Raw genomic sequence first — 22,387 nt, 5'->3', positions numbered from 1 at the left:
ACTGAGGTCCAGCATTATGAGCGCCATCGTATGACCCTCATCAGCTCCTGCCCTAAGCGTTTCAGTAGCTCTCAGGAGGGCTGTCTCGGTGGAGTAATTAGTCCGAAAACCGGACTGGGAGCTGTGCAGGCATTTATTAGCTTCAAAGTGAGCCATAAGTTGTTTGTTTGCAATTTTTTCGGTCACTTTGGCAAGATAGGGTAATAGAGAGATTGGTCTTAGATTTTCCAAGGTGTCCTGACTTACATTCGGCTTCTTTTTGATAGGTAATACAATAGCCTTCTTCCAATCAGTCGGTAAGTGCGCAGAGGAAAAGGACAACTGAATAATCTGCCTGAAGTAGGGTTCCAGTATCTGTAGGCTCTCTCTGAGTACTTTCGGGGGAGCAGGATCCCGGGGCGAACCCGATTTGACGCTCTTGCAGATGTTTATAAGCGTATCGGGAGTGGGAACCGAGAAGCATTGGAGGCAAGACTCAGTGGAATTAGTAGCAGCGCTCTCTATAAAATCATGGCCGGATGGCGGCTTGTCAGAGAAACTGGTATAGATGTTGGTGATCTTATCTGAAAAGTAGCGAGCAATCTTATTGCAAGTTTCCACTGAGTTGTCGCAAGGCGCATTGTCATTAGTGAGCACAGAAATTTCCTTAAAAATTTTAAAAAGCTCTTTAGAAGAGTTCTCTGCCTCCCCAATGCGCGTCTTGTAATGCATGGCTTTAGAAATACGGATTTTTTTATAGTATTCCTTTTGCGCTTGTTTATATTGAAATTTAATAGCTGGGCAAAAATTAGTGCGCCAGTCGCGTTCTAATTTTTTGCATGCAGATTTGCATGCTTGTAGTTCTGCGGTGTACCAGGGAAAGGATTTTCTGGGGCTGATGAAATTTTTTAGGTTGCGAGTAGGAGCGGTTTTGTCTAGGGCCCTTAAAATTCTGTCCTGCAATTGACTGTAGGCTATTTCACAGTCAGTGCTTTCAAGAGAGTCTCCTGTTCCAATCAATTTATTGAACATGTCCTGAGAGAAATTTTTCCATTTCCGGCGATGGTACCGAAGATCCGTGTCCTTTTTATTCGGATCGGGCTCAGATCTTTGCAGGTAGAAAGGAACAATGGAGTGGTCTGACCAGGGTACCGGAATGGGAGAGAGAGCGTGTACTCTGGAGACGCTCCCAAAGATGGGGTCAAGAAGGTGACCTTGTCTGTGAGTGGGATCAAAATTTATAAGATCTAGCTGCAGAGACTGGAGAGCGGACCTAATGTCCTTGGCTCCAGAATCAAGGGGGTCATCAAAGTGAGCGTTCAAATCGCCTAGCACCAGGAAATTATTCTTCCTAATAGCAAGGTGAGCAGTGTTTTCGAGAAGGCTGGATGTAAAATCATACAGTCTCCCGGGAGGTCTGTACACAAGAATGCCAGAGAAGGAGAATTGTGGGTTAACTAAAATAGTAAAAAGACCAGCTTCGCAGTGATCTATGGTCAGAGGCGCTAGGGAGCGCTGCAGGGGGGTTTTAGTGGCAATGGCAATTCCGCCTCCCCTGCCATCCTTCCTGTCAAGTCTGGTCAAGGAGAAACCAGAAGGCATGGCTTCAATGATGTCCGGGTCGGAAAGTTCCCCAAGCCAAGTCTCCGTGAAAAACATCACATCAAAGTCATCATCCTCCAGTAGTTGATGAATTTGTATAGCGTGCTTACCCAGAGAGCGGCAGTTAATCAAACCCGCCTTAGTTCGTATTAAAGAGCCTGCCCTGATGGGTGGTTTGTTAGGCGTGAAAGAGCATGAAGGGCAACAATGCACAAGCAGCGCCTCCATGGTGTGAAAGCAGGATAAGGTGACTCCAGGGCGGAGATCTAGTAGCTCCTGTCTATCATACCGTATACTCTGGGATGTGGAATGGCCAGGAGTCGTCGCCCCGCGTCCCGTCCGGCCGCGGACGGGCGCAGACGGGCTGGACTTTGGCTCGACTTCGGCGCGCTTCCGGCGCGCCCGCTGCACGCGTCCGCTGCGCGACCGCGGACCTCTGCACATTTATGGAGGGGGTAGGGGCGACTAGAGCGCGGATGTTGCAGCCCTGAGCCCGGAAGTAATTGGGCTCCTCCTCCACCCTCCGCAACAAACGTCCAAGATGGGCGCGGCGGACCGGGGCGGGAGTAGGCGGTCAATAGAATCCCAACAGCTGCTATCAGCCAATAGGTGAGGCACAGAAAGCAATTTTCACAGTAAAACACCGAACAAGTTAAAATTAGCCAAACGCGCTAAGTTTTAAAAACGCTTCTAATACAGCGCTATCAGTGCATGCTGTGTACACGAGCGTCAGCGGATAGAGTAAGCCACTGCCACCGGCTTTCTCCTCTCCACAGCGCAAGTGTTTTAAAGCAGGGAATTTATAGAAAACAATACAGCGCGACTAGAGCGCGGATGTTGCAGCCCTGAGCCCGGAAGTAATTGGGCTCCTCCTCCACCCTCCGCAACAAACGTCCAAGATGGGCGCGGCGGACCGGGGCGGGAGTAGGCGGTCAATAGAATCCCAACAGCTGCTATCAGCCAATAGGTGAGGCACAGAAAGCAATTTTCACAGTAAAACACCGAACAAGTTAAAATTAGCCAAACGCGCTAAGTTTTAAAAACGCTTCTAATACAGCGCTATCAGTGCATGCTGTATACACGAGCGTCAGCGGATAGAGTAAGCCACTGCCACCGGCTTTCTCCTCTCCACAGCGCGAGTGTTTTAAAGCAGGGAATTTATAGAAAACAATACAGCGCGACTAGAGCGCGGATGTTGCAGCCCTGAGCCCGGAAGTAATTGGGCTCCTCCTCCACCCTCCGCAACAAACGTCCAAGATGGGCGCGGCGGACCGGGGCGGGAGTAGGCGGTCAATAGAATCCCAACAGCTGCTATCAGCCAATAGGTGAGGCACAGAAAGCAATTTTCACAGTAAAACACCGAACAAGTTAAAATTAGCCAAATTATAGTCATCAGGGATAGCGATGGCGATGTCAGGGGCGGAGGAAGCGTTCATCCATGTTTCCGTTAGGAAGGCGACGTCAGGAGAGATGGTGTCTAGTAGGTTCCAAAGGTCAATGGCGTGCCTGTGGACCGAGCGGGTGTTGAGAAGGATGCATTCTAGGTGGTTGGGGTCGGGAATCTGTGTTGTGGTCGTAGCGCAGATGTTGTCGGTGCCGCTAAATTTGCAGGAGAAGCAGGAGAACGGTCCATGGGTGCGTCCAGGAGCGGCTTGGACGCAGTTGGGGGCGCGACCGGGGTTGAGGGCTAGGAGGGTGGCGGCATCGTAGGTGATGCGGGAGGGCAGCGCAGCGCGAGGCCAGGGGGTCTGGCGCTGGGCGCGGTCCAGGCACGGACGGGCGTAGACGGGCTTACCTTTGGCGCACCTTCGGCGCGGGTTGGGCGCGGACGCTGCGCGTGAACGCTGCGCGCGGGAACTACTGTCATATATGGATAGTGGAGGGGGAGGGGCGAGGGCGTCTCAGCTGGGAGGCGGGGCGGGTGCACGAGGACGGCGAGGAACAACAAACAATGGAGGCGGAGGGGGGGAGGCACAGCGGAGCGCTACAGGTAAATGCGCTGAGAGCGTTGGGGAAGCAGTTCTAATGTTACAGAGCGCAAATGAGGCACAAAGCAAGCAAAATGACAATAAAGCGGCACAATTTCAACAAAAGACACAGAGCGCCAATGCAGATTACACTTCTAGCAAATAAACAGCGCAGATGAAGCAAAGCGCTACTTTACTATGCAGCAGGCGAAATGAGCCAGGTGGGTATTTCAGGCAAACGAGTCAAAGCAGCGCGGAGAAACCAGCTGTCTGCAGGGACAGTGGGAGCGACTCCTCAGCTCGTGAGAAAGGAGCGAGTCACGGCGTATGCAGGGGCAGAGATCTATTTGTGGACAGTGGGAGGGCGTCTCAGCTGGGAGGCGGGGCGGGTGCACGAGGACGGCGAGGAACAACAAACAAAATGGAGGCGGAGGGGGGGAGGCACAGCGGAGCGCTACAGGTAAATGCGCTGAGAGCGTTGGGGAAGCAGTTCTAATGTTACAGAGCGCAAATGAGGCACAAAGCAAGTAAAATGACAATAAAGCAGCACAATTTCAACAAAAGACACAGAGCGCCAATGCAGATTACACTTCTAGCAAATAAACAGCGCAGATGAAGCAAAGCGCTACTTTACTATGCAGCAGGCGAAATGAGCCAGGTGGGTATTTCAGGCAAACGAGTCAAAGCAGCGCGGAGAAACCAGCTGTCTGCAGGGACAGTGGGAGCGACTCCTCAGCTCGTGAGAAAGGAGCAAGTCACGGCGTATGCAGGGGCAGAGATCTATTTGTGGACAGTGGGAGGGCGTCTCAGCTGGGAGGCGGGGCGGGTGCACGAGGACGGCGAGGAACAACAAACAAAATGGAGGCGGAGGGGGGGAGGCACAGCGGAGCGCTACAGGTAAATGCGCTGAGAGCGTTGGGGAAGCAGTTCTAATGTTACAGAGCGCAAATGAGGCACAAAGCAAGCAAAATGACAATAAAGCGGCACAATTTCAACAAAAGACACAGAGCGCCAATGCAGATTACACTTCTAGCAAATAAACAGCGCAGATGAAGCAAAGCGCTACTTTACTATGCAGCAGGCGAAATGAGCCAGGTGGATATTTCAGGCAAACGAGTCAAAGCAGCGCGGAGAAACCAGCTGTCTGCAGGGACAGTGGCAGCGACTCCTCAGCTCGTGAGAAAGGGCTTCGCAGACTGCCATTTTGGGACTTTGAAAATAAGACGGGCTGCCTGGTTCTGCACAACCTGGAGACGGCCCACAAGAGAACATGGGAGTCAGTGATAAAGAGAATTAGAAAAGTCCAGGCGGGAAAGAACCAGGGACATGACAACCTGGGCCAGTGCCGCATGTGGTAGTAGGTGCCTGATCTTCCGGATCTTTCGGAGCTGGAACATACATGAAGAGATCGTGGCACCTACTTGGGCTTTAAGCGAGAGCTCGGCATCGATTGTCACTCCAAGGCTCTTCACCGTCTTGGCCGGAGCAGGAGGGGGGCCGAGCTCAATGGGCCAGAACTGCGGACCCCAGTAAGCAGCACTGGAACCAGGGAGAAGGAGCTCAGTCTTCCCAGGATTAAGTTTTAGTTGGTTGTGATTCATCCACTGCTGAATGTGGGTCATAATTGAGTGAAAATTATTGACAGCTTGTGGGGAGTGAAGCGGGAGGACGATCTGCAGATCGTCCGCATAGTTGAAAACTGTAGCGCCCCAGCTTTGGAGTGAGTGAATGAGGGGGCGGAGGTACAAATTAAATAATAAAGGGGAAAGAGAGGAACCTTGGGGGACACCACAGGTGATGGGGGTTTTGGACGCAGTGAATGATCCCAAACGAACGGCTTGGGTTCTGCCGGTGAGAAATGACTCCACCCACCCAAGAGCGAGGCCCTGGATGCCAGCCTGTTCGACACAGTGGAGAAGGATGTTGTGATCCACCGTGTCGAACGCGGCAGATAGATCCAGAAGTACCAGGACCTGAGGGCTTCCCGCATCAGCATTCCTCCTCAGGGTATCCAGAACAGCCAGGATTACAGCTTCCGTGGAGTGGGCCGGTCTAAAGCCCGCCTGATTGGGTTCAAGGAAGTGTGAACTCTCGATGAAATTAGAGAGACATCTGGTGACATGAGTTTCGATAAGTTTAGACAGGTAGGGCAACAGAGATATTGGGCGATAATTGGTGAGTTCTGTAGGGTCCACGCCAGGCTTCTTCAAAAGGGGCACGAGAATGGCCTCCTTGAAGGAGCTGGGAACCATGCCACTGGAGAGAGATCTGTTCAGCAGGGGTAGTATACACTCAGGTAATTTTAGACAGATGTCTCGCAACACCGAAGGAGGGCAATGGTCACTCGGGGAGCCTGATTTTACCCGGATAGCCAGTTCCGCTAAGGTGGTGTGATCCAAGGAAGGGAACTGCGTGAAGGACAATGGGTTATTACAAGAAGTGTCAGGTGGTGGTGGCTGTGAAGGGGACATAATCGAATATTTTATTTTAATAATTTTTTCAATGAAAAAAAGATTGAGGGCATCACAGGTCTCTATGGTAGGGGTTTGAGCTGGGAGGGTCCTATCGTCTGAGGTAAGCTCATTCAAGATCTTAAATACCTCTCTGGATTTGTTATTAGCAGAGAGAATTCTGTGAGAAAAATGCTCAGATTTTGCTGAAAGGATGGCCTGCTTATACTCTTTGCGGGCAGCCACTTATCTCAGTCTGGATGCCACAGAATAATCGCGTCTCCATAAGCGTTCCCGCTGAAGAACCTCAAGTTTGTACTTCCTGAGGTCGTCAGAGAACCACCTATGGGAATTGGGGTGTCTGGTGCGAGGAAATGTGATTAGGGGGGCGAACTGGTCACTGGCTGTCTTCAGCCAGTGGCCAACGTTAGCGTCCATCACATTAATATTGTCATGGGTGCAGATGGTAGGACGAGTATTGTCCAGGGTCGCTAAGAAGCCTATGGAATCATAGGCATTCCATTTACGTGAGCGGCCGCCTGCCATCAAGGGAGCCATGGTCTGCCCCATAAGGGTGATGGTGGTGTCAATTATGTGATGGTCTGACCAGACACATGGGGAAATAAGAGGCTGGGAAAGAGTTAAATTGGTGGTCCAAACATGATCAAGTGTGTGGCCTTTGATATGGGTGGGCGAAGAGATATGTTGCGTTAGGTTCAGGCTGGTAAGAGTCTCAAACAATTCCAGGGCGTGAGGCCCAGAGTTGGCATCGTTAAACCAATAATTAAAATCCCCAAAGAGGGCAACACTAACATGTGAGGTCAGAAGAATGGACAGCTGTTCGCTAAGACTATTGGAAAAAGTCGGCATGGGGCGTGGGGGCCGATAGAGGAGAATAAGTGTAAGAACTCCAGCGTCCGTTTCCAGACTAATAGTCAAATTTTCTACTTCTGGTAGTGCCAGGGGGGAGGAGGATATCAAACTAAGACGTTTCGAGATAATAGCTGCCACTCCACCACCAGGGTGACCAGAGGAGCGGTCCATATGGAGGATGTAATAGTCAGGGGGAAGGGCAGCCAAGATATCAGGGAGAGAGTCCGCAGAGAGCCAAGACTCGGTCAGCAAAAGTATATCCGGTTTATCATTTGTTAGCAAAATAAAAATGTCAGATTGGTGTTTCACCATGGAGCGGGTATTTAAGTACAATACCCTGATGGAAGTCTGGCTCCTCGGTGGGTCTACTGAGGACAAATGGGGAACCTGTACGTGAAATGCCAGCGGCAGTGACCCTCCTAATGGTGTTTGGAGAAAGAGCAGCAGGGGGAAAAAGTGAATCCCGAAGAAACTTGGCTGAATAAGTGATGTGTTGGCTAGCGAGTCTAGGCCAGTGGCCCGGCCTGGCGCAGACGGGCTTAACTCAGGCGCAACTCCGGCGCGCCTGCGTCGCGCCCGCTGCGCGGCCGGGAATGGGGTATCATGATGTGGGGAGGGGAGGGGGCGTGACGGGGGGGGGGGGGGAGTGGCCAGAAGACTGCACCGGCAACCCTCCGAACGCCCAAGATGTCAGCAAGCCCTCGCCCTTCCCCGCTCCAGCAGCTTGCAAGGCAGTGAAGGGGAGCGATCAGCGGGAGGCGTTCCAAGAAGGTGCAGGTGAGAGTCTTTGAAGCGCAGGCAGTAAGTGTCCAAAAAACGTTGCTCCCAGGCGGACGTCACGGGAGATAAAAGCAGAGTTCGAAAAGCACTACATACAATTAAAAGTTAAAAGCAGAGGAAACGTTGCTCCCGGCAGGACGCCAAAGGGAGATCTGTGCTGCAAAAGTCAGGATAGCGCGGCACTAGCGATCACCAGAATTAGATTACCAGGGGGGAGTGGCCAGAAGACTGCACCGGCAACCCTCCGAACGCCCAAGATGTCAGCAAGCCCTCGCCCGTCCCCGCTCCCCTTCACAGCTTGCAAGGCAGTGAAGGGGAGCGATCAGCGGGAGGCGTTCCAAGAAGGTGCAGGTGAGAGTCTTTGAAGCGCAGGCAGTAAGTGTCCAAAAAACGTTGCTCCCAGGCGGACGTCACGGGAGATAAAAGCAGAGTCTGAAAAGCACTACATACAATTAAAAGTTAAAAGCAGAGGAAACGTTGCTCCCGGCAGGACGCCAAAGGGAGATCTCTGCTGCAAAAGTCAGGATAGCGCGGCACTAGCGATCACCAGAAATAGATTACCAGGGGGAGTGGCCAGAAGACTGCACCGGCAACCCTCCGAACGCCCAAGATGTCAGCAAGCCCTCGCCCGTCCCCGCTCCAGCAGCTTGCAAAGCAGTGAAGGGGAGCGATCAGCGGGAGGCGTTCCAAGAAGGTGCAGGTGAGAGTCTTTGAAGCGCAGGCAGTAAGTGTCCAAAAAACGTTGCTCCCAGGCGGACGTCACGGGAGATAAAAGCAGAGTCCGAAATGCACTACATACAATTAAAAGTTAAAAGCAGAGGAAACGTTGCTCCCGGCAGGACGCCAAAGTGAGATCTGTGCTGCAAAAGTCAGGATGGTGGTGTTAAAGGCTTCCCTTCTGTTATGTTCTCCTTGTTCCACCACGAAAGCTCCTCCTGCACTGCGTGCGTTACAACCATTACATCTTCCCAACTTCATGTAGCTTGTGACCATTGTTCTTGTAGCCATTCCTGGAATGGTCTCATGTGGAGCCGTACATTGGGTACCAGATGCATGCAGAAAGCCATCACGCCCATGACCTTGCTCGCTGTCCTCACTGTCAGAGCTCGCCCCTTCTGGTAGAGGCGCGTCTCCTTCAGCAGGGTCACTGTTCTCTTGTCGCTGGGGAAAAACCTTGCTCTGTATGGTGTTGATCTGTGCTCCTAGGAAGATTTTTACTTGCTCTGGTTCCATTGAGGATTTCCCCCAGTGAATGGAGAATCCCAGGTCCATCAGTGTACTTGTCACGCGCTGTGCGTGTTCTTTGTATGTGCTGTGTGAACTTGCCTTTATTAGCCAGTCGTCCAGGTAAGGGTATACATGGATCCCGTCCCATCTTAGGTGTGCTGCCACTGCTGCGAGGCACTTGGTGAAGACCCTTGGTGCAGATTTTAGTCCGAATGCTAGGGCTGTGAACTGGTAGTGATCTTTGTTAATGGTAAATCTCAGTAGATGTTGGTGCTGCCTGTTCATTGGGAAGTGCAGGTAGGCATCTTTGAGGTCTATGGTGGCCATGAAGTCTCCATCCCTTATCTGAGGAATGACCTCTTGTAGGGACGTCATCTTGAACTTTTGTGTGTTTATGTACTTCTTTAGGAAGCTTAGGTCCAGGATGGATCTCAGTGTTTCTTCCACCTTTGGTACCAGGAAGTAGGTTGAGTACACTTCATTGTTCCTTTATCTGTATGGTACTGGTTCAATGGCCTCCTTTTGGTGGAGCTCCTTCGCTTTCTTTTGAAGTAGCTCTAGCTCCTTTCCTGACTGTGCCTTCCTTTTTGGTTTCCTGTTTGGCGGTGTCTTTTCCAGTTCTATGCAGTATCCGAATTGTATGATGTGGAGTATCCATTTGTCTATGGTTATGTTCTTCCACTCCCAGAAGAAATGACTTAGCCTGCCTCCTACTGGTGTTACATGTTCGTTGATGTTAGGTCTGTGTAACCCTCTGTTGGTCTTGTTGTGCTCCACCCTGGGAGGAGTTGCGTGGGTGGAAACGTATTGCGTGACGGAGTCACTTTGAGGTGGGTTGTTGGCCCCCTCTTATTTTGTCCACGTCCGTTCGCCCTACCGCGAAAGGACTGGCCCCTTTGCTGTTAGTGCCAGGTTTGTTTTTGCTGACCCTGTTGTGTTTGGCTGTCGCCCTGGTGGGACTGTTGGAATGTCTGGTGTGACGTTCCTGGCTGGTTTCCTCCTCTTCCGTTCGGTCTCCGTGACGGGGTACCCCTTTTCATCCTCCTGAATTGTAAGGCCCCCATGGACCTTGCGGTTTTGATTTCTTTCTTGAGCTGGATGAGTTTTTCATCCACCGGCGCCCCAAACAGTCTCTCCCCATTGAATGGGGTGCTTAGAATGTTGTGCTGTACCTCTGGTTTGAAGCCTGAGATCCTGAGCCAAGCCTGCCCTCTCTCCGTGATTCCCAACATCATCAGTCTGCTGGACGTATCAGCTCCATCCAAGGCTGTTTTGAGGCAAGAATTTGCCACATTTTCCCCCTCCTTCACAAGGTGTGAAGCTCTTTGTTGGTACTCGTCTGGGAGGTGTTGATCAGCTGTCCGATCTCGTCCAGAATTTGGTACTGGTGCCTGTTCAGCAGGGCGTTTGAGTTTGCCATGCGCCAGTGCATCGCTGCATTTCTTTCTATCTTTCTCCGAGTTAGGTCCATACTCCTGCTTTCCTTGTCTGGTGGTGGCCCTGATGTTGTTGGCACATTTGCCCTTTTCCTGGCAGTCGCCGCAATAATGGAATCCGCTGTAACTGATCCTCGGATGTAGGGAGGATCCTTAGAGGAGTGTTCATATTTCTTCTCCGTCCTAGGCGTGACGGGCCTGCATATTGCCGGTTCCTTGAACGCCTCTTTCCCCTGGGCCATGATACTCTCAAGCATGGGGAGGTAATGGCTCCTAGTTTGTGTGGGGAGCAGGGTCTCCAAGAGTAAGTCTGCTTTTGGCTTTTCCTCATGTACCTTGACTCCAAAGGCTGTTGACGCGTTCTTGATGACCATATTGTAGACCCCAATGTCATCTGGTGGCGAAGGCCTCAAAGGGTACATGTCCACAGCCTCTTCTGGACTTTCGTGTCGAGGTCCTGACACTCCAGGTCCTGTGTCCCCGAGCATGCCGAGTCGAGGGTCGTCCGCTGATCGTCGCCCTCCTCCTCGTAGTAATAGGCTTCTTCCTCTGGATTGTCCTGGGTCTCTAGACTTTTCGGCGGCCCTTAGGCGTCGAAGTCCTCCTCCTCTTCTATTTCAACGATCGTCGTCTTTGGCTTCGACGGAATCGCGAACCTCTTCATCTTTTCGTCGAACTCCTTCTTTCTTTGCAGGATGTTATCCATTTCGGCCTCGAGCCGTCTCTTCTTTCTCTCCAGTTCGGGGGCCTGTTCGGCATCGAACGGTTCGGCTGATCTCTTCGACGTATTCGTCGACATCAAAATGACCTTCGGGTTCTTTGTCGACGCCGAAGCAACCTTCGGGTCTTTCTCCTTCGAAGTCGATCATTCCTTTTCGGGCTCGTGCTTCGACGAATGTGAGAGGGACGGGCGAAAAAAGAAGCTAGAAGGTCTTATGCATGGATCTATTTTGGCGTATTTATTTAAAGATCTGTACACAAAACAAAGTTAGAAAGAAAGAGTTTGAGTTGATCTTCTGATTTTGAAAGCAGGGTTCTTTGGACTACATCTTCTTCTCCTTCTGAGGTGGGTGTTGGTGGTGGTTCCCCCGGGTAGCGTGTAGAGAGAAGAGACACAGGTGGTAAGTATGGTCGTTCCGATTTAATAAGAGTTACCGTCACCAAGAAAATCCTGAAGTGCTCGGGGAACTAGTGGGGGGGGAGGATTAATACTGTGCAACTAAATTGATATGCAGGTTAAGTCGGTTGGCTTGTCCTTACTTCAGGTCACAAGCCCGTAGGTTGGGAAAGGAAGAGATAGGGTCAGCACACGGACTGCTTCAATGCCCCTTAATGCTAGAGCCAAGGTTGTTGCTCACTGATACTTGACTGGCAGCCCACGGTCGTAGACATGAGTCGAGATCTTTACGACATGCCAGCTGTCCTATACATGCCTGCTCCCTTACAGTACTATTCGTCCCGCTCCCCTGCCCAAAATATGATAGAAAAGAAAATAGAAAACCCGAAGCCAACACCAACCCTGAATTACCATCTCCCTCCCTCCAACCCCTTGCCCAATTCACGCACAGTGTTAGCCGTAAGTCTCCAGAGTTACGGCAGCACTTGGGCATCCTCCGGGGGTGTCCACCACTCCTCGGACCAGTTCTTGTCCTCTCAGACGGCAGCCTCATCTTCGTCCGTTCCAGGGGCCTCGGTGTCCACAGGCGGTTCCTCGGTGTCCACAGGCGGTTCCTCGGTGTCCACAGGCGGGTCCTCGGTGTAGCCGGTCTTCCTCATGGTGTTCGCGTCCTCCTCTCCACTCCTCCTCGCGTCTTCCGGGTTCTCCTCGTCAGTCATCCGCTCCGCCCTCCTAATGGTCCCGCTCGCCTCCCATTGGTTGTGGCTCTCCTGTAGGGAAGAGGTCTCATGTTTAGTTAACCCTCCATAGTCCGGGCCAGGCAGTTCATTGAAAAGACTCCGGTGGGGGCTGATTACGGGAGTAAAGGCAGGCTCCTCCTCACAACGACCTTTGCTTTTCGCCGGTCTTCGCCGCATGGGAGTCCTTTACAAAGGATCCGCTGGGCTGTTTGTCCTTGGATGCAGCTGCGGCCATCGAGATTTTTAGCACCAATGCTCCCTTCGAGGACTTAAATTCTGTTTTTCGAGAGTCTGACTCAGACTTTCGAGGGTCTGTCGGGGCTTAGGGGTCGTAGACTCTCCTACCTCTTTAGAAGTCTTCTTATCGGTCTCTACGACCGAGTAGTCGTCGTCTTCTCCGGCGACGTTGTCCTCCTCGTTGCTCAAGAGCCCCAGGTCCCCAAGAGACGGCAGTTGTCCCTTGCCTTGCATGTTGTATTTGGCTCTTCTCTGTTGCTCTCTAACCCGGAGAGTCTTTGGTGTGAAGGCGGAGCAGGCGTTGCAGTCCTTGCTCTTGTGGTCGACCGGTAGGCAGAGGTTACATACCGGGTGTCCTTCTGCGCGTATTTGTGGTGGCAGTTACGGCAGAATTTAAAAGGTGTCTTGTCCATTTCTTGCGCTCAGGAGGCCCCCTGTGTGTGCATTCTTTGTTGGACGTTGAAGTTCTCCTTCTTCGTCGTCCCGGCTCGATGGTGTTGTTCCTCATCGTCTTCTCAATCTTTTCCGTGCAAAATTAGACTTTTCTGCGTCTTCTTTCCTCCAAAACTCTGGAGCCTCTCTCCAGACCCAACAGCGGAAAAAGAATCTGAAGATGGCGCCCAAAGGTGGGAGCTTCCGCAGGAAGCGTGCCGACGTCACAGGAAGTACACCAAAAGGTGGGACATCAACGCCCACCTGGGCTTCGAAAAAAAATAAAAGAAAGAAAGAAAAGACTACGATTCAGGACCCAACCACTAGACCGCGGAATAATGCACAGCATAGTAAATCCAGAAAGATTCACGCTGCAGAACTCATCCATTGTCGCTCTTTCCAAAATACAATGGACAGACTTCATAAACATTGTGCTATAAAATCTATTGATCCTTACAGAGCTACTGTATCTTTCTCATTTTGATTTGAGGATCCACAGAACAAGGTTTCAAATCTAGTATTTTTAAGGCGATCACAAGTCAGCTGGGAGTTTTATGCATCAATGGCGTAGCAATTGTGGCATGGCCCCCCAATGAGAGCAGAAAAAATTGGCCCATATTTTACCTATTTTCTGTAGAAAGAAAATAACTATATTTGGGGTGCAGAGGGCTCCTTAATCTTCTGGGCTCCTGTGCCACTGCTTCTGTCTGTCTGTCTTTCTGTGTGTGTCATAATTCATGCAGCACTTAACTCCTCTGGGATTTCTTACATCTTCATTTTAAAAGACATTATTCGATACATAAAACCATATTTAAAGTCACTAATCAGATTATGAATCTATGCCTTCACCATAGTGCAACAGCTTTATGCTCCCATTATCATGATCTTCTAAGAAATTGAAATGCAATACACATATGTACCAGAAGATGGCAGTGTCCACCACTGCCAAGTCCAGAAACCAATTCATAACTTTACTGAAATCCAGCTATCAAAACTATTCAGCGACATGGTGAGTAAATAAAACGTTAGATGAAACCAGCCAGGGTAGCGTGCAGTGAAAAACAGACTAGGATTAATCACAGAGCCAACATCCGGTCAGGAAATCCTCAGGAGAAGATTTTAAAATTGCTAATAAATTGCTTACTGTGGCGGCCCCGCGAGTAAACTCTAGCCCCCCGAAGGTCAGATGTGAGGCGGTTTCACGTTATCTTGAAGACAAAATCCAAGCTATTTATAAATCACTTCCGATCTATACGCTGCCCCCCCAAGAAGTTGAAAAAATGGGCTTGACTCATATGGCTCCGCTCACTTACTGGAGTCTTTTCCCACTTTGGAACGTACTGTACTAGAAACTTAAAGGTTTGAAATCAGGCTCCCCCGTAGATATTGTACCTCCAAAAATTCTGGGTACTCTCTTGATGCAGTGGCTCCAGTCTTGCTTAACTGCATAAATTCGTCCCTGGAGTCAGGCATTGTCCCTCATCAATCTAAACAGGCAAGAGTTAGGGCACTGCTCAAAAAAACCTAACCTCAATCCAGATGATTGGAGCAATTATCGCCCAATTTCTCTTTTGCCAGGTGTTAGTAAAGTGGCCGAAAAATATGTGAACTCTGTTTTACCGGCACACCTGGAAGAGAATAATCTGCTCCATGACTCCCAAACTGGTTTCAGACCTAAACAAGGTACAGAGACAACATTACTTGCCGCCCTGGAAGACATTAAAAGAGCTGTGGACACTGTTCTAATTTTGTTAAATCTCAGCGTAGCCTTCGATACGGTGAACCACCAGCTTATGATCCAAAGAATGAGGGAGTTCGGTATAATAGGCCCTGCCCTCAAGTGGTTTCAGTCCTTACTTCAGGATCGGTCATATAGGGTGATTGAGGGAGAGTCGGTGTCTGAACCGATTATGTTGAACTGTGGAGTGCCTCAAGGGTCTTCACTGAGCCCCACAATGTTCAACATATATACTTATTCCGTTTGGTGTCCAGGTCGTGTCGTATGCTGACGACACCCAGTTGGTGGTATCTCTTAATCAAGGCAGCCTTCCGGATCCAGATCTTCGCTCCTGTCTTCAGGAAGTCTTTTTCAAGATAAGCAGCTCGTTTCTAAAGCTTAATGGCTCTAAGACCGAGCTTATGTTTTTTGGGACATCGGCTCCTACTAACATCGATTCATCGTGGCCCAACTGCCTTGGTCCTCCTGCTGTTTCGAAGAAGCAGGAAAAAGGTTTAGGAGTATGCATAGACACCAACCTGAATTTCAAAGCTCAATCTTGTAAAGTGGCAAGCATTTGCTTTGGATTACTCCGGAAATTTAAGAAGATGCTGTCCCTGCTTCCTTTCTTAGCAAAACGTGTTTTGATACAGGCACTGGTCTTATCAAGACTTGATGATGCTAATGCCGTGTATCTCGGTGCTCCCATAGGTACCATGAGAAAACTGCAGACAGTACAGAATTGAGCGGCCCGGATGTTGCTGAAGGTCCCCAGGCGGTCATCGGCTAAAGATGCTCTGATGAGGTTGCATTGGTTAGCGGTTCTGAAGAGAGTGCAATTCAAGAGCCTCTGTATTGTTCACAAATCGATATCAGGAAATGGTCCCCCCTTATGAGGTCTTGGAATCAACTGTATGTGCCCAATAGGACCCTTAGATCCTGTGGTAAGGGCCTAATGTTTATACCGAGAATCAAACGGGCAAGAACAGTAGGACGTCTATTTTCTTATAATGCTCCTAGACTGTGGAATAGTATTCCTCAACACCTACGCTCTCAGCCCGATCACCTTAAATTTCGCAAGCTTATTAAATCTTATCTCTTTTAATCCCTTTGTGCTTTTTAGGTTGCCCAGCACTGGGATGCCCCCGGGTAACTATGCGCATAGGAAATGCTACCCAATAGACAATAGACTGATATAATTAAAGGACCTCTTCGAAACACAGAGTTACTACAACATCCCATACTGTACCTAACCAACATTCCATTAAACCTTTTTTTTAACATTGATTTGCTATTTTTTCGTCTATTTTTAAGTATGCTTCCCATTAGAAGGAACAACACAGCAAGAATCAACAAAATGAAGAGGTAAAGAAAGAGTCAACCGAAAAAAGCAAGAACGTTCCCTGTACTTTACCACAGGGAAATCAACAACCCCACTGTGGAGTCTCCCTATGGTCAAGTACAGAGAAAGTACAAACAAGCATTTGCACTGCAATAGGTCTCGCATTAGGGAAGTTTGAGCTATTGGTATTGTAAATTACATTTTTTATTTAGGTTTTGTTTTTGAAAATAGCTAAATTAATGGCTTTGTCATTTACAATGCCAATAGTTCTAATGTTCGCGACACCTATAGCACTTGTAATGCAATATGTGTTGTATTTACGTGACTTACATGTATTGATATTACAAATAACAATGTCTTTTAATTTTTTTAATAATTAATACTTAAATAAAAGTTATTGTAATTTATAATGGCAATAGCTTAAACTTTTGTAAATAACTTTTGTGAAGATTATGTTCAGTGTATTTTATTGTGACGAAAATCCAAGAACAAAAGTGAAATATCAACATCTTTTTGTGACATTTGTAATAAAGCTTGAAACATTGAGAGAACATATTTGAACCAGTTGTTGTTGAATGATTGCACAGATTGATGCTGTGGTGGCGCTGAGTGATGTGATGGCGAACGAGTGATGCTGTGGCATTCAGTGATGCTGTGGTAGCGCATAGTGATGTGTGGTGCCCCTGAGTGATGTTGTGGTGCCCCTAAGTGATGCTGTGGTGGTGCTGAGTGATGCTGTATGCTATGCTATGTTTTGTTTTGCTATCCTATGTTTGGTTTTGTTATGCTATGCTATGCTTTGCTATCCTATGCTTTGATTTGTTATGCTATGCTATGCCGTGTTTTATTATGCTATGCTATGTTTTGTTATGCTATGTTTTGCTATGCTTTGTTATGCTAAGCTATGTTTTGTTGTGTTTTATTACGCTATGCTTTGTTATGCTATGCTATGCTTTGTTGTGTTTGGTATGCTATGCTATGTTTTGCTATGCTATTATATGTTTTGTTTTGCTATGCTATGTTTTGTTGTGTTGTGTTTTGTTAAGCTATGCTAGGTTTTGTTGTGTTTTTCTATGTTTTGTTATGTTATGTGTTGTTGTGTTTTGTTATGCTATGTTTTGTTATGCTATGCTATGTTTTGTTGTGTTTTATTATGCTGTTTTGTTTTGCTATCCCATGATTTGTTTTGTTATGCTTTGCTATGTTTTGCTGTGTTTTATTATGCTATGCTTTTTTTTGCTATGTTATGTTTTGTTATGCTATGCTAAACTGTGTTTTGTTATGCTAAGCTGTGTTTTGTTATGCTATGCTGTGTTTTGTTATGCTATGCTATGCTGTGTTTTGCTATGTTTCGTTATGCTAAGCTATGCTTGTTTTGTTCTGCTATGTTTTGTTTTGTTATGCTATGTTTTGTTATGTTATGCTATGTTTTGTTCTGCTATGTTTTGTTGTGTTTGGTTATGCTATGTTTTGTTATACTATTTTATGTTTTGCTATGCTTTATGTTATGGTATGCTTTGTTTTGTTGCTATGTTTTGTTCTGCTATGTTTTGTTGTATTTTGTTATGCTATGCTAGGTTTTGCTATCAAATGCTTTTTTCTGTTATGCTATGCTATGCTGTTTTTAGGTTTCGCCTGGCGTCCACTGCGCAGCAGTATTCGCGCAGGTGAAATCTTGTGATTTTCAGTAAGGGCCTTTCACCCGCCTTTCTCTTCCATTGGCTAGCTCCATAAATGGAGGCTAGCCATTGGAAGAGAGATCTGTCCGTAATTCCGGGAGAATTTTTCTCATCCTGCCCCTTTTTGAACGTCATGCGGCGGTGGGCGGTTGTTTATTTTTTTTTTCTTCAAAGGTTTTTTTTGTCCTTCCTCCAGGCCGACCGCCGCCGGAAGAAGTCCAGGTGAGTGCTTTTTTTTTTCTTGCCTTCTGCCTTTTGATTTTGCCCGTTCCCGCCCCCCTCCCGCTGTCCGTGTGCCCGTCCCCCCCCCCCCGCTGTTCGTGTGCCCGTTCCCGCCCCCCCTTCCCGCTGTCCAGGTCTCCGGCCCCACTTGTAAATGCTTGTACTCCCCATGCCACTGTTTGGTCTCAGCCTCCATTTTTTTTAAGAGTTTGTTTCTCTCCCAGCTTGTCACGCTCCGATCCGCGTAACATTCTACCATTCCCCAATACATGTCTGCTTTCTTTTCTTGCCAGTCTTCACCAACACCAGGCTCCTTACAGACTCCCTCCAACTTTCTGCTGAGAAAAGTGAAATTGTTAAAAGCGCTGTGGTTGTTGGTTAAGTGCCATTGTCTTTTGTTTTTGTTGCTGAAGATGCATGGCGGAAAAAACTGCTTCATTTCGAAGTGGTCACAGTGATATTTACTTCCCGTTTTTTTATTGAAAGTAATGGGTTTGCTGCTTTAGGGCCCGGCTACCGTTCTAACTTGCTGTGAGAATACTTTAAATCTGTGATACTCCATGTACGGCCCATGGGGCCACTTGCGTCCAACTTAACCTTCACATGCGGCCCCTCCTTGTAAACAGCAGCAGTGTGTGGGGCTCGCAGTGTGCGTGAGATCCTCACCCCCCTCCCCCTCGTTGCTAATGTGCATGCGCTCCTCACCCACTCTGGAATTAAAATTGAAATTCAGAGAAACCGAACTAATCACTCTGACTAGCTCTTGCTTGCTCTACTGCGTTTCTCTGTCTGAATGACATCGATGGTAGCAATCTCCGGGCCAACGTCGCCCACATCCCGCTATAGAAAGATATGCCAGCAGGAGCCGCTATCAGCATTCTGTTCCAGTTGGAAGCTATCCTACACAGTATTCGAAACACGCAGGCTTAACACCGAGATGAGACGAGTTTTGAGGAAAGCAATAGCGCAGAATATGCAATGGAAAACGAAGCAGATGGCCCAAAACAGCCACCTGCACACCTGGCGAAAACCAAATTCGCTCAGCATGCCTAGAAAGACCACGAGAGGGCAGCCGTCAGTGGGACGGGTGGCCCAGGCACAGGCCCGGTTGGGCTCAATGTGGCAGGCACTGGCCGAGTGAAGAGAAAGCCAATTACGGCACCTGCATCTGATGGCACAAAGAACACTATTCACAAGTACCTTACAAGAGCAAGGGCAGGCTCGGCAAACGCCTCAGTGGTCAACAATTGGCAGCTAAAGAAAAAACAATTAATCACCCTTGGAAACAATTAGCTTCATTTTCAAAACACGTACAATAGCTGAGATGGCAGCAAAGAACAGTAAATGTGTAAAAAAAAATCCTTTAACGCAAGTGCACCCTTGGAGGCCATATAGATCATAGAGCTCTCTTTAATAAAGACTGTAGGAGACATGACACCACGGCCCCCCGATCATCATCACAAACAGATCGACCAAGCAGATCGATTTAATGGGGCAATCCCCATTGTTCCATCCAGGAGGCATGAAATAGTGGTTCATCAATAGAACAAACACCAGTTTGACAACTCACAGTGAAACAGTGAAGGGAAATCACAAGATATAATCTGGAATGCTCGCACCCCTTGGACAATTCCAAGGGGCCACTGAGGACTCTGCATAATTCCCACAACTCCCACTGGCTGGGCTTTTCTGGCTCCCTGAAGCTCTCTCAGCTTCCACAATTTGGAACTCCGGAAATACATGCACTGGAAACATCTTGAGTGGAGGATTCTGCTATCACAGAGAAGAAGAGCCTAGGGGAGCATCGGGGGCTACACCCCTAGTGGATTTCACCCAGAGATACATCTCAAGCAACAAAGACATACCGGATCCCATCATTAATACCATCCATTCCTCTCAACCAGCTGAGTTCTATGCTCTCTCTTCTCATTCACACACACTAGAACTCCAACTGTAGCTCATACAAGTGCTCGCCAAGTCACTTGACAAGAAACTTAATGTAGGAAAGTGCCCCTTTTTGCATGGTTACCCACTAACTTTTTGCCAGATACCTGATGCTAACTTGACTGAGTGTGTGCTGGGACCCCGCTAACCAGGCCTCAGCACCTGCGTTCTTTCCCAATACTGTACCATGGGCCTTGTGACCAGAGAAGATCCCTTAGGGCTGCAGCATGTACTGTGCCACCCGAAGAGGCCCCACACCAAACCCATACACACTGCCATTGCAGGCTATGTCCCGTGGTGAGACTAAATAATGATTAGCATGGCCCACCTACCTGGGTGCCATGCCTATCCACTATTCCCTGAGGAATGCAACCATGCTGCTAGTCCCACTCACCATCGCCGCTACATTCAACCCTCTTCCCTGTCACTCAGGACAAAGCAGGATAACTAGGGGTCTTCAATCCCTGCCACAACCTCCAGACTCGAAGGCTGGCAGTGACAATCGCACTAGTAGATGGGCCCTGTGTCACTTACTTTACGAGACAGATTAGCTCAAGTAACAAGATCCCAAAAATTACTTATTTCTTGGTAGCCTTCATATTTCTTTGACTAGTGAAGGTTTGTGAGAGGTTGATTTTCCCTCCAACAGCCATGTGATGCCAGAAATAGCAAGACTAAGATACCCATGTGTGCCAGTTCAACAGTCACTCAAATCCTCCAACACACCCTTCTCCTTATTCATTATAGCTGAACACAAGTAATCTTATTTATTCCTTTTCTCTGTCCGCTTGTTGAGACATCCTTGCAAAATGTTCAACCCTTTTATAGTTGTTACACCTATTGCTGGGCATCCCTCATATTTAGATACCTATCCCAGACTCCCGCCTTGGATCACCCTTGAACATTCCTTAGTTTCGCACCGCTCACACTGTACATTTCTATGTTGCTACCATGCACTATCATGACACAATTCATTGGTTGCATGATGGGATTATCAAAGACTGGATTTTCAGCTGAATCTTTTTCAAACTTGACAATCATTGTATGGTAATTTATTGATAGTTATATAGAGCTTTTCGCTGCCCTTGTGGGACACCACACAATCCAGTCCATAAATATAAAAAGATAACACGTTTTAGCTATGTCACGCTGGGCATTGATATATTCATCAGTCCAGTACATAAATCGCTCCTAGCATTTCCTGGCAGCATTCTATGATTACTGGAGTAATCAGAAATAGTTAACATCTGAAGTCTCTAGTAAGTTGCTCCTAACTCAATTAAAGTGTTAGATAAGAGAATGAAGAGGCAAAAGATGGCGGTGAAATCATTCATAACACCCACCCCTCCCCCCCTGGAAACGATCAATGTACTACAGAGAGCAAATAGAGAACCCGCACTTTGAAAAACGCTGTTGCCCCAGACTGGAATATAGCCTTTATCATTGGGGTACAATATTAAAAACAAACAGTGTTTGATAAAGCTTGGAGGATATCAGATGCTTGTTAAGTTTAAAAACTGAAGTTGAGAGAAGGTCCACGGTTGCCATGTTTCCTAACCATGCACACAAACTGTCATCCACATCTATGAAGATCATCAGGATTAAAGAGGATAAGTAAGTTCAGAAATGTTTGAGATTCTAGAATTTCAAGACAAAAGAATAAAAGTGACTTAAGGAGGAATGGTTTAGGCTTCTGTAGTACTGCATTTTTATGATAGAAATATTGATCAGAAACATCCTCAAAGAATAAGGAATCCTCTCTAATAAAAGTGTGTTGTTAAATGAAATAGGAAAGGCATTGTTTGTTAAGATTACTGGAAGCAAGGAGTTGCCTCACTGGCCCAAACCTAAATTAAACAACAGGATTTTGAAATATCAGGTCATATCGCTACTGGTAGCTCTCCAGGAACCTGTAAGTAGATCTCCTGCGTTCAGCTCAGCCTACTAAATTAGATGCTTTTGCTTGGATGTTTGGAGAAAAATAGTTGGATTCCTAAAAAAATGTGATCGTATTACCCTGATGCCAGGTCCATTCGATCAGTAGGTGCTCTGTATTACCTATGTTAAGGCCCTAAAAACTGTCTTTTCTACATTACTGCCTGCTACCGTCTGATGCGCTCAGGCTAGTAATCTTGATGGGTGATGCTACTAATGTAACCTTGCCTGATGTGGTCACTATTTCAACACTAATAGTAGCTCAGGATGATTTGTATTGCTCATAAGTAGCTTATACTACAGAAGACATTGAAGAAGCCTGGCCAAGAAAAGTGGTGAACAGCAAGCTTCCTGATTTTCACTTGATTACAGAATCTACTATTTTATATTTAAATACGTTTTATCTTGTTTTTGTATTTCAATCATACTAAGCAGTTAAGGCTCATGTTGCTTGTCGCACAGCCTGGGTACATAGTTCAGTACAGCCTAATTAGAGTTGAGAAACTTCAATACACATTTTGCAAAAAAGCAACAACAAACATACAAGCCCCTCAATAACCTTGCCTGAACTTCTAGCAGCTGAGATCCTCCTGTGCCCTGATGTACACGTCCTTCCACTCCCTATTTTTCAGCTGTCATCCGAATTAAGAATCTACTATTTTATTGTTAAAGAAGTCCAAGTCATTGCCCAGTATGAAGAAGAACGAA

General features: G+C 47.8%; 1 protein-coding gene across 4 annotated transcripts in view; it reads right to left on the bottom strand.

The window, feature by feature from the left end:
• The window catches only part of PDCD11 (programmed cell death 11), a 640,465-nt gene that overhangs the window by 545,908 nt on the left and 72,170 nt on the right, over positions 1-22,387 (bottom strand). The gene's annotated exons all lie outside the window — the stretch shown is intronic.

The sequence above is a fragment of the Lissotriton vulgaris genome, chromosome 5 (assembly GCF_964263255.1).
Source record: "Lissotriton vulgaris chromosome 5, aLisVul1.2, whole genome shotgun sequence".
Taxonomy (NCBI): domain Eukaryota; kingdom Metazoa; phylum Chordata; class Amphibia; order Caudata; family Salamandridae; genus Lissotriton; species Lissotriton vulgaris.
The sequence above is the reverse complement of the archived record's forward strand: the minus strand, read 5'-3'. Positions and strand labels throughout refer to the sequence as shown.